We start from the raw sequence: 12127 nt of genomic DNA, 5'->3' as shown, positions 1-12127 counted from the left end.
TAGTTGTGTTTTACTAACATTTGCCACGATCAAACAGCCCGTGACATTCGTGTATATCTCCACTGGTGGCTGCCTGTTTGTGGTCTGCATCAATTGTAGGGTTTGCCAAAGCGGGGAAGGGCATGGATCATATAGTTTCCTATTAAATGATATTTAGACCCCAGGGCAGTGATGGCGAACCTTGGCACCCCAGATGTTTTGGAACTACATTTCCCATGATGCTCAACTACACTGCAGAGTACAAGAACATCATGGGAGCAGTGTAATAGGTTGTAGGTCGGGTTTTCCCTAGCAACAGCAGTGTCAGAGGAAGTTGCCGCCCCTTAGCTATGGAAACCTCTCCTCCCCCTCCAGGAACCAGGAAGATTATAAATCTAGAAATATGAAAAGCTCCTGCAAAAGGTCATTACTTTTTAAAAAGATGCTAATTGTAAATATCCCTTGTTTCTGTGCAAATTTTATATATATATATATATATATATATATATATATATATATATATACACACACACAGAAACAAGAGATATAATTTACAATTAGCATCAGGAGCTGTCCCATATTGCCACCATCAAAATTGCCCCATCATACTGCCCCCATCAAAATTGCCCCATCAAAACTGCCCCCATCATATTGCCACCATCAAAATTGCCCCATCATACTGCCCCCATCAAAATTGCCCCATCATACTGCCTCCATCAAAATTGCCCCATCATACTGCTCCCATCCTACTGCCACCATCAAAATTGCCCCCATCATACTGCCCCAATAAAATTGCCCCACCAAAACTGCCCCCATAATACTGCCACCATGAAAATTGCCCCCTTCATACTGCCCCCTTCAAAATTGCCCCATCATAATGCCCCCCATCAAATTTCCCCATCATACTGCCAACATCAAAATTGCCCCATCATACTGCCAACATCAAAATTGCCCCATCATATTGCCCCCCTCAAAACTGCCCCATCATACTGCCACCATCAAAATTGCCCCATCATATTGCCCCCCCTCAAAACTGCCCCATCATACTGCCCCTATCAAATTGCCCCATCATACTGCCATCATCAAAATTACCCCATCAAAACTGCCCCCATCATACTGTCCCATGAAATTGCCCCATGATACTGCCACCATCAAAATTGCCCCATAATACTGCCCCCATCAAAATTGCCCCATCATACTGCCACCATCAAAACTGCCACCATCAAACTGCAATCATCATACTGCCCCCATCAAAAGTCTGTCCCCCCCGGGCTCTGTATGTAATCAGAGCTAAGATGTTCCAGCTGCCCCACCGCCCATCACTGTGTATAAGAAGCTTTAGTAACCATGGAAACAAAAGCCTGGTTACCCTTTTTAAAAATGGCGCTGGCCGCCACTTTGCATCGTGTCATTTCCGGTTTTGAAATAACGCGATGCTACAGCCCAGCAATGCCTATTACCTCCTGGGATTGATGACCAACTCCCAGGAGGCATTGCAGACCAGGAAATGAAGTGCTCAGCCGAGAGGAGGAAATGAAAATTTCAATCTTCATTATAACAGTGAGGTTAAAAAAAAAAAAAAAGATATGCCAAATCGTTTTCAGCACACACGGCGGCTCGGGCTGCCGAAGACTTCAAAAAGTGGGTGGAACTCCGCTTTAACATATGGGGGAGAAATGCTGAGTCATCATGAGATTTAAAAGAAAAAAAAAAAAAAGTCACATGACTCTGCCTATGATGTCATCGGCTGAGCCTCTATAAACAGGCACAGGGAAGGCAGGCAGCAGAAGCTGAGTGTTCACTGACCAGTGAAGACGTGTTTCTTATATCCCCTGAGATTTTTGCGATTTTTATTGGATTTGATTTAATTCAATTTCTTTGCGATTTTTATTATACATTTAAAGCGTGTTTCTTTATTATTAATAATGAACCGGTTTAAATGTAATCAGCTTCTTTCTCTGAAAAACACCAAAGAGAAACCCAGCAAAGGAAGGGCTTTGGTAGGAGGTATCAGTGACCAGCCTGCAGATACCCCATTTAAAAAGCCCCCCAAAATGAACAGGACCCAGGCGTTTGTGCGCGGCTGTTTCAGAGTCGTTGGATGTTTCGGTTCCGGCTGTAAAGCCAATGGACATCACCGGGAAACAGACACCGAGATCGGTAAGTAATATGGATAGTGAGAGATACAAAAAGTACTCTGGATAAGTCACCTACACTCGTGGATCAAACCAGTGTTGCCAACCTACCAGATTGAAATTTACTGACACAACACCCAAAATTTACTGGCACAGCCAAGTTTTTACTGCCATTTCCAAAAGTTACAAAATTGCAGTTTTACGTGCAAATGAGAGTATTTAGGCTACAAACAAATACAATATGCAATTATCAATATGATTTAAAGTAGATAAGGCAAAAAACATATTTCTTATTTTATTTTTGATATAGTAAGTAGCTCAGGGACAGGACTCAGGAGGGCAGGAAATTAGAATGGGCGCACACTCACATAAAACTGACTCTCACAGTGACACTGACAGCAGTGTGCAGCAGCACAGATGACGATGAGACCTCACTGACACAACACTTCCCCTCCTGAGTCACAGTGACAGTCTCTCTCCAAGCCAAGCGCTCCCTCCAGTCCACTCCAGTCTAAACAGCACTGACGGTCCTGGTCCCAGCTTGCCTTGCTCCAATACCGCAGACCCGCACACGAGGCTCTGGCCGCACTGTTTGGCTCCATTGCACCATGACATCACACGACATGCTCAGGCACCGCCTCCGCCAGAGCCACCCAATCACACTGTAGCAGGCACTGCGATGGTCTCAGCCAACTCCGGACCAAGCCGAGCGTCAGAGCCATATTTTTTACTGGCAACCTTTTACTTTTACTGGCAGGAGAAAATTGCCTGTTTTTTTACTGGCTGCCAATACTGACAGTTGGCAACACTGGATCAAAGGCACCTTCATCCCAAAATTATTTGTTTTTAAAGAATTTTAGAACAGAAGGGGATATTAAAGTGGTTGTTAAGCCACTATATGATCTTTATATCATCCCCTCTGTCAGATAAAAAGCTGCAACCTGTGTGTTATTTAAAAAGAAACGGTTTCTACCTGTATTAAAGTGGAAGTAAACCCATCGATTTAACAGTTTCAAAAAATATTTCTATTTCTGGCATGCCGAGAATGCTAACTGTCACATTGGTTGTGCTCTCAAGCAAACTGTCAAACCATCCACTGGCTGGTGTCATAACGGATCACATCTGCAGCATTATGGCAGTTGAAGATTAACCACTTCAACACCAGGCACCCCCCCCCCTCCGCCTCCTGCCCAGGACAATTTTCACCTTTCAGCGCTCTAGCACTTTGAATGAAATTTGCGCAGTCATACAACACTGTACCCAAACTACATTTTTATCATTTTCTTCCCACAAATAGAGCTTTCTTTTGGTGGTATTTGCTTTAAGGTTAAGCTTTAAGGTTAATCAAATATATCACATTCTAAAGGGAAAGGTAGAACAGGGGAAGGGGGAGTATGGAAGAGGGAGAGAGGGAGGAAAAGAGGGGGGGTTGGGAGAAAGGAAGGGGTGTGTGGATTCCCCCCAACCCTCATCCCCCTTCTTTCCTCCAACCTCCCTTCCCCGCCTCCTTTTCTTCCTCTCTCCCTCTTCCAAACTCCCCCTCCCCTTTGTTCTACTTTTCCCTTTAGAATGTGATATTTTTGATAAACCTTAAAGGTTAACGTCTACATTTGGACAAACAAGACAATTGGCTTTTCCTAGAAAAAGACTCAACAGAAAGGCTGAGGAACCCTCCCAGGGACCAGGTACAACTATACCAGCACAGGTTCCTACACTGGTGGCAGCTGCCACTCCAGTAATCGGAGGGTCCTCTCATCAGCCCTCTATTTCCCTTTCTGCAGCTTCTGCAGAAGCTTTGAGGTTAAGCTTTAAGGTTAATGAGAAATATCACATTCTAAAGGGAAAGGTAGAACAAGGGGTGGGGGAGTGTGGAAGAGGGAGAGATGGAGGAAAAGAAAGGGGGGGTTGGGGGAAATAAAGGGGTGTGAGGGTTCCCCAACCCTCACCACCCTTCTTTCCTCCAACCTCCCTTCTCCCCTCTCCTTTCCTCCCTCTCTCCCTCTTCCATACTCCCCCTACCCCTTGAACTACCTTTCCATTTAGAATGTGATATTTTTTTTTAGCCTTAAAGCTTAATGTCTACATTTTGGCAACTCTTGGATATGAGGCAGCTTTTGGAAGACTTGGTTAGGTTCCCCACGGGCCTAGCAGGCTGTTTGCCACCAACATCTCAGGCACCTTTTTTACAGGTGATTGTTTGATGTATTGTCGATCTACATTAAGTAATTGATTATGTTGTGAAGTTTGGAGGCCGGTAGGCTTTTGAGGCGTGTGTGGGACCAGCTATGAGGGGAGGTTGAAGGCCGGTATGTTTTTAAGGTGTGTGTTGGACCGGCTATGAGGGGAGGTTGGAGACCGGTATGTTTTTGAGGCGTGTGTTGGACCGGCTAGGAGGGGAGGTTGGAGGCCGGTATGTTTTTGAGGCGCGTGTTGGACAAGCTATATGGGGAGGTTGAAGGCCGGTATGTTTTTGAGGCATGTGTTGGACCGGCTATGAGGGGAGGTTGGAACTCTTTTTCTCTTCAGAGGCAGGAGGAGTCTTTTTTCAGCTTTCTTTAGGCTTTCTCTGCTGTAGAAATGAGAACTCTTCCTACCAGTGAGGTCCGTCATGGCGTGTGTTGGACCGGCTATAAGAGGAGGTTGGTGGCCTTTATGTTTTTGAGGGGTGTGTTTTGGTCCGGCTATGAGGGGAGGTTGAAGGCCGGTATGTTTTTGAGGCGTGTGTTGGATCAGCTATGAGGGGAGGTTGGAGGCCGGTATGTTTTTGAGGCGTGTTTTGGACCGGCTATGAGGGGAGGTTGAAGGCCCGGTATGTTTTTGAGGCGTATGTTGGACCGGCTATGAGGGGAGGTTGAAACCCTTTTTGTCTACAGAGGCGGGAGGAGTCTTTCCAGCTTTCTTTAGGCTTTCTCTGCTGGAGAAATGAGAACTCTTCCCACCAGTGAGGTCCGTCATGGAGAAGTCCAAGGCCTTACTCACACGGGGTGTACGAATCTGTACCCTGTGTGGGGGCTGAGATAATCCCAAAAAGGACATCCATGCGGGTGCAGTTGCCACATTGGGTACAGCCACTGCAACCCAGTTGACAGCAATGTGACTGCCTACACGGGATGCTGGGAACAGCTGTGCATTCCCATTCTGGTAAACACGGCCCTCCCATGTGGTACGGATTCATACCCCCCATGTGAATGAGGCCTAAGGGTGAATTGAATATTTAGCTCCATTGTGTTGCTAATATGGGGACCACTGTACCCCTTATTGTTATTTGGGTGTGTTTTATTATAGGAGTGTTATATATTGTAGATAAGGATAAGTTTGTATATGCTGTGGAGGTGTGCATTATTCTTTGGGTGTGTTTTGGAGTTTTATATGCATATATAGATTGTAGTTTAGGATAAGTTTGGATTTTTTCTGGAGGCGCTTTAAGTGGACAGAACTGATTTACTATGCTCAGCGGGGGTGGGCCTTAGAAAACAGAGGCTGCATATGGGCAGCACAGAGGCTTAGAGGTTAGCCCTGCAGCACTGGGGTCCTTGTTTCAGATTCTGACCAGGACACTATCTGCATGGAGTTTGCATGTTCTCCCTGTGCTTGCGTGGGTTTCCTTCGGGTACTCCGTTTTCCTCCCACACTACAGAGACATGCTACCTTGCGTTGGTGGTGCAGTGGTGAGCATAGCTGCCTTTACAGCAGCTGACTCGGGTTCGATTCCCGGCCAATGCCATCTCTAATACTTGGAGTCCTCAGAGAGAGAAACACTATACAAGGTCAATGCTGAGTATATATTAGCGGTGGAATAAAGAATGAAGCGAATGTGTGGTATGTTTGAGTAAGAAAATGTTCCCACAGAATCTATAGAAGGTGAATCCAGCAACTGATAGAAGATGCTAAGGCTGTGCTCACACCTAGGCCTTCCGGATCGCGGGCGGAATTACTGCAATTCCCGAATTGCCGGAAAACACGGGATACACTTGTGATCCTGTCACTTTCAATGGCACCCTAATCACGCGACAATATTGTCACCTGACAAATCGCGCAAACAAAATCGTGGGACGCCTGTTTCCCAAAAGCAGTCCTGCGAAGTGTCAGGTGACAATTGCGGCAAAATCATGCCTCGATTGGGGTGATGGAAATGGTGCTGCGCTAATCCATATAGATGCACTGATGCATAGGTGCAATCATGCTAAGGTATTTCTGGGTCAAAAGCTAATCACCTGCACTAGATATACAATATATATTAAGCTTAAGCAGACAATAAAGGTATAAACGTGCTGTGCCCAATCAAAAAATATATAAATAAATAAATGGATGAATAGATGGGGCTAGCCGGACTACAAAAAATATACAATATATATTAAACTTAAGCAGACAATAAAGGTATAAACGTGCTGTGCCCAATCAAAAAATATATAAATAAATAAATGGATGGATAGGTGGGGCTAGCCGGACTACAAAAAATTGTAATATATAAAAACATCAACATGAGTGTTATAAACATGCAGTGTCCAACTTCGCATATAATGCAAAAAATAAATAATATCTAAAACATTAATCACACACAAAGAAAATATTATAAAACACAAAAAGTGCAATGTTACGCTGTATGTCCGGAGAGATCACAATGCAATAAAGTGTCCAGTGCCAACAATAAGTGCTCAAAATTGTCGGAGGACAATACTATAGTTCAAGAAAAAGTGGCTTGTGCAGCAGCAAACAACTCCAATGCTTCATCAAACGTGCCAAACAGTGAAATGGTGCAGGCAGCCACTGGATTCTAGCATCACTTGCTTAAATAAGTGGAGAGTGTGAAGTGTATAGAAAAATCCTCTTCATGCAGCAATCCTACACTGGTAGACAATGGCCCCTTACCTCATTACACTGAGGTTACAGCATAAGGCAGTCAACACTTGTGGTATCTCCTGTGGGGGTTGGTCCTGGGTCCCGGACTATCTCTACAGTAAAACGGCAGAGGATACAATGTAACCAAACGAGCGGCGAGCTCGTACACTGCTGACAGTGGAAGGTGCCTGTCCCTACACGTGGCGTCATGGGTCATGTGGCTTCATCAGGGGACAGGAGATAATCCCCACAGGAGATACCACAAGTGTTGACTGCCTTATGCTGTAACCTCAGTGTAATGAGGTAAGGGGCCATTGTCTACCAGTGTAGGATTGCTGCATGAAGAGTGAATGAGGGACACTTCTCACTGAATGGAAGTCCCGTCCCATGTGCTGATTAAGAGAAGTAAAGGTTTTGGGTTCTTTCCATATCTTACCCTTCTTAAAGGATAAGTTCACATTTGGAACATGTTACATGTTCCACCCGTTTTTAGGGTGGAGCATGTAACATGTTCCAGCATCTGCAGCCTCTCCCCCTGCTTTCCCCCTCCCTGTAACAGCGGCCGGAAGATCTTCTCCCTACAACCGCTGTCACAATTGGAAAATGGCACCGCCTTGCGGGGTTCCGCCCACACGGCTGCAACATTCATCTACAGTTTACTGTAAATTGATGCCTACAAGTACCATCAGCCATCGCGGCTGACAGCTTGTAGTTCTCAATGAGATGCTAGGGCACTGATGAGCACCATCGTAGTCCATTGATGTAACTGCCTGCCTGTACGAGTTACGAGCAGACAGCTATGCTGATCTGCAGGAGCCTGAGACTGCAATGCTCTGCAGGCTCCTTAGAAAACAAATTATAAATGCACATTTTTACCTGCAAAAAATGTGCATTTATTATTTTTTATTAAAAGGTGAACTTACCCTTTAAGGCTAGAAAGTTGACCTCCAGGAAGGTTACCATCGTACTTGGAAAGGTTTTTTTTTTTTGCCTGGTTTGAAGCTCATAAGTTTCATCCCCAACAGTATGTCGTGGGGTGCATTTTGGCTTTTCTCCAGTCTGGTGTGGAGATATCTCTGGCTTTAGGTACCATCAAGGGACAGATGGGTCTTGACCATAATATTTGCGAGATCTATCATATCTCATTCATTAAAGTTTTGGTTCAGGGTGTTCCACTAATTATTCTGCCTGTGTGACCCTCCTTGTCTCTGTGGGACCGTAACTTGGTCTTGCCTGTTTTGCAGGCTTCTCCCATTACCTTGATTCATAGTGTCTTGGAGTTTACTGCGCTTTCCAGCAGCATCTTAGGGAAATGGGGCTTCACTTTTTGGATGTTGTCCAAGCACTTCAAATTTATCTGAAGTCTACAGCTTAATTTGGCAGTCTGATTCCCTATTTGTTCTGCCTGAAGGTCTTCTTACGGGTCAGGCTGCTTATTCATCTACTATTTCTAGGTGGACTCATTAGCTAATTTCCCAGGCCTATATCGATGGCAAGGTTCTTCCTTTCCCAATCAAGACCCTTTCTGTTCAAGTTTGTAAAGCTGCTACATGGTTTTCTGTTCACACATTTAACCAGGTAGATGTTCACTCCTTTGCAGATGCAAGCTGCAGGCCGAATTTCTTGTAGGCAGCTTTGTAGTGGGGTTCTCCCTTTTTCAATTTCTTTATTTTGGTATTGGGCATATTTGTGGTTTCCACCCCTCATATTCAGTGCCTTGGATCATCCCAAGTAGTCAGGAATATCAAGTCCTCTGTATCCTGTGGTGTACAATTAAAAAATTAGGATTTATGCTTTACCTGTAAAATCTTTTTATTGAAGTAAATCACAGGAGCCAGACTTCCTTCCATTCTTGTCTGTGTTTTTCACTGCTTGCTACAAAACTATTGTCTATGCCTATTTTTTCGGTAGTGTCAATTCACCTGAAGGTGGTAGCATAACCCAAGTAGTCATGAATATCAATTTTCTCTTAGTAAATCTACCCCAAGAGGTTAGAGGCCCTCTTTAAAGCCCTCTTATCCTTGGTAGGCCCCAGCATTCAGCTGGCAGATGCTTCCATGGCAGTCTATCCAACCATTGCTGTCAGGACTTCAGTCCACAGCCAACTAGAGCCCTTACCTGATGACCTTACATTACTGTGTTAACACTTTGTGGACACACTTTACAAAATCTCCAAGAGGAGTCTCCTTTCTACCCATATGAGCAGGATCCTTTGGTTTAAATGGTGGTAAGCTGAGATCCCATGCAAGTAGCACTTTTACAATTACCCTTTTGAAGGTGAACGCCTGTGTGGTACATGATTGGATAAGTACGTCAAGGAGACCCCAGGTCTTAAGAATATCCCCCCCCCCCAGCAAACAACAATTGGTGCTTCTATGAGTAAGATTTCTACTCCTGAGGTTGGGAAAGCTTCCTTCTATCCCTCTCATTCATCCGGTTCAAAAGCCAGGAACGTATTTCCATAGGAAGACATGGTCCTCTAAAGCAGTGGTTCTCAACCTCAGTCCTCAAGTACCCCCAACAGGCCTTGTTTTCAGGTTTTCCTTTATCTTGCACAGGTGCTTTAAATCAGAGTCCATAAGATATTTGCCACAACTATCTGACTATCCTGATTGTGGACCACATCTCTGGTACATAGAGTAAAAACAGATTCCTCAAATTGGGGCTTTAAATGGACCAAAAACAGTATTATGTAAAAAAATATACAAATTTATTGGACATAAATACCAATCAAAAACATTAGAGTGGGATTTCACACAAAGGAAGTGATACAAAGAGAACAGGATACTTTCTCATACTAGTACAAGGTTAAATTTGTTTCAAAATGTCGATGCATGCAATTTGACATCAATTGTTACAAGAGATTCATTGCAAGATCTGCAGTATAACATACTGTACCTGCATAGAATGCAGCTCTCTGGTTTATCTGTAGACTTCAGTGGAGGACTTTTTCTTCTGCCATTGTGGGCAGCAGTAAAGAAACGGGTCTCCCTCCTGTCGCTGAAGCAGAGCTAACATCTCTGAGTGGGTAGTGCTCGCGAGGAGGACCAGGACATCGATATCCATCTATCCCTGCAGAGGGTTATATTTATGACCTCGCTACATAGGAGGTCCAACAAGTTTGGTAAGAGTACATCAATTACTACTCTTCCGCAACTCTCCCCATTGGGGCTACCGGTGGCTGGGAAGTGTCCTTACATCTTTCACCTTTCCACCTTGATGTGATACACCAAAGAAACAGCTTGCCCTCTTCACATACCTTTTCTTGCAATTTCATTTTTCACGAACTGAATGGGGCGTTTTCCAAGCGATATGGACTTCAATTGCACCTTTGAACTTTTTTCACTCTTTTTTTCATATATTTTCCTTCAGAGAGATGTATCATAATTTGCAATTTGTTATTTTGATGCACTGTGGTTTATTTTAAATATATACTACAGCCTCTGGTATGTTTCCAAGAAACTTTTTAGTCGCAGATTTAATTTCACCATATATGATATATTTATGCTAGCGCACAATTTTAGTTTATATATGGGAATAAAAACAAACATGTGTTGGGAGCAGAAATAGAAACAGCTGCAGAGAAAGCCCAAAACTGTCAGACAGACAGAACGTCCAACGCGTTTCAAAAAAACAAAATGCAGATCTTCTTCAGGGTCAGAGGGCTTGCAAGTTCCAGATCTGTAGCTTAAATCTACGATAACAGAATACATATCATCAGAAATATGCATGGATGCAAGGATACAAAGCATCTAACATTTCAAATATGAAAAGAACACCTTACATACATATTGTGACAAAGGCAATAAAATAACAGCTGAGCATACTGACCCCAAGTGTTAGTGCTCCACCCACACAGAAAGAGATCATAACTCAATGATGGAGAAAGAGATAGGTCCGTCTAGGCCACGCACAGGCATCAGACCAGGAAGTCAGAGGCAACCAGTGATCCACGTAGGGCAGAATAGTCCCACTGAGGAAAGGCCAATAGCCTAGATATTTGATTGTAGTATATCTAGATAGGTACATAGATTAATCCATCAATTAGTTCAGATAAAATTCCCCCGAACTATTGGCAACAGGTCATTTTCCTAAAGTAAATGAACAAAAAACAAAAAAGGAGATATAAATTATCTATCCCCCAAAAGCAGGTCAAGTCGGTATAAAGTAGAGTCTGTGTCTTGGATACGGACATCCGAACCATTACAGGCCATAAACTAGTGCGGGAGTCTACCAAATGACTGAAGGAGCCATATTGATCTAAAAGAAGCCAAAGAAAGAATCTGTTAGCTACCAGGAATGCAGAACATCATCATGGCACTGCTACACTTGCAGTGCAATGACCCCAAAATAAAATAAAATAGCAAGCCACAACATCCCAGCCGCATGATGGACTTACCTTATGTCTAAGCTGGAACAGCGTGGCTGTTTGTGTCTGCCTGGTGGAACAGAGACTGACGGAGGTACTAAGCACTATATTTATATAAGTGAGTAATAGACAATTACAGACACCTAGGTCGGAATAGCCTGACCCAATGGTGTCTGCAATAACACAGCGTCCGCCCCAGGTGTGCCGACTAAGGCAATTATCACACTTGGGGTCGGTGCCATCTCGGCGTCATTTCACGGCGCCATACCGTGCGGCGGAGCGACGTAGTGCATCATTAGCTATTGGGTAGGCTGTGTACTTGTATATGGAGGAACTCCATGGCAACCGGAAGACACGGAAACATAGCGCTGGGAGTGTAAATAACATCACAGAAAGCAGTGTCTGGGGCTTGCATGTGTTAGATAGAACATGGGATCACATCGAGCCCGGTCAGATACATGCTGATGGCATGCGCAGCTGAGACAAGACCAAAGCACTGAGCTGGAAAGAAAGAAAAGTATGTATAAATGATGAAAAGAAATGAACAGGGAAAATAAAAATCTAAAATAAATATGAGTTGGAAGAAAGAAACGAAAAGATTTTATAGAGAGAGCAGATTCAGGGAGGCAATGAAGAATCCCAGATGCTTAGGATTAAATAAATGGTACAATATCAAACAACCGTGAAACGCCGGTAGACTATGAGAAACTCTACCCCACACGTGGGATCAGTATAAGCATGCTGAATACAACAAATGTACAGATATGAGAATAGCGTCATAGTACACAGTCGTACCCTACAATCG

The 12127-nt window shown here is 44.0% G+C and overlaps 1 long non-coding RNA gene across 1 annotated transcript in view; it reads left to right on the top strand.

Moving 5' to 3' along the window:
* LOC141111341 (uncharacterized) overlaps positions 1–12127 on the top strand; it is a 367423-nt gene that overhangs the window by 100904 nt on the left and 254392 nt on the right. The gene's annotated exons all lie outside the window — the stretch shown is intronic.

This window comes from Aquarana catesbeiana, linkage group LG10 (genome assembly GCF_042186555.1).
Source record: "Aquarana catesbeiana isolate 2022-GZ linkage group LG10, ASM4218655v1, whole genome shotgun sequence".
Classification (NCBI taxonomy): Eukaryota; Metazoa; Chordata; class Amphibia; order Anura; family Ranidae; genus Aquarana; species Aquarana catesbeiana.
The sequence above is the reverse complement of the archived record's forward strand: the minus strand, read 5'-3'. Positions and strand labels throughout refer to the sequence as shown.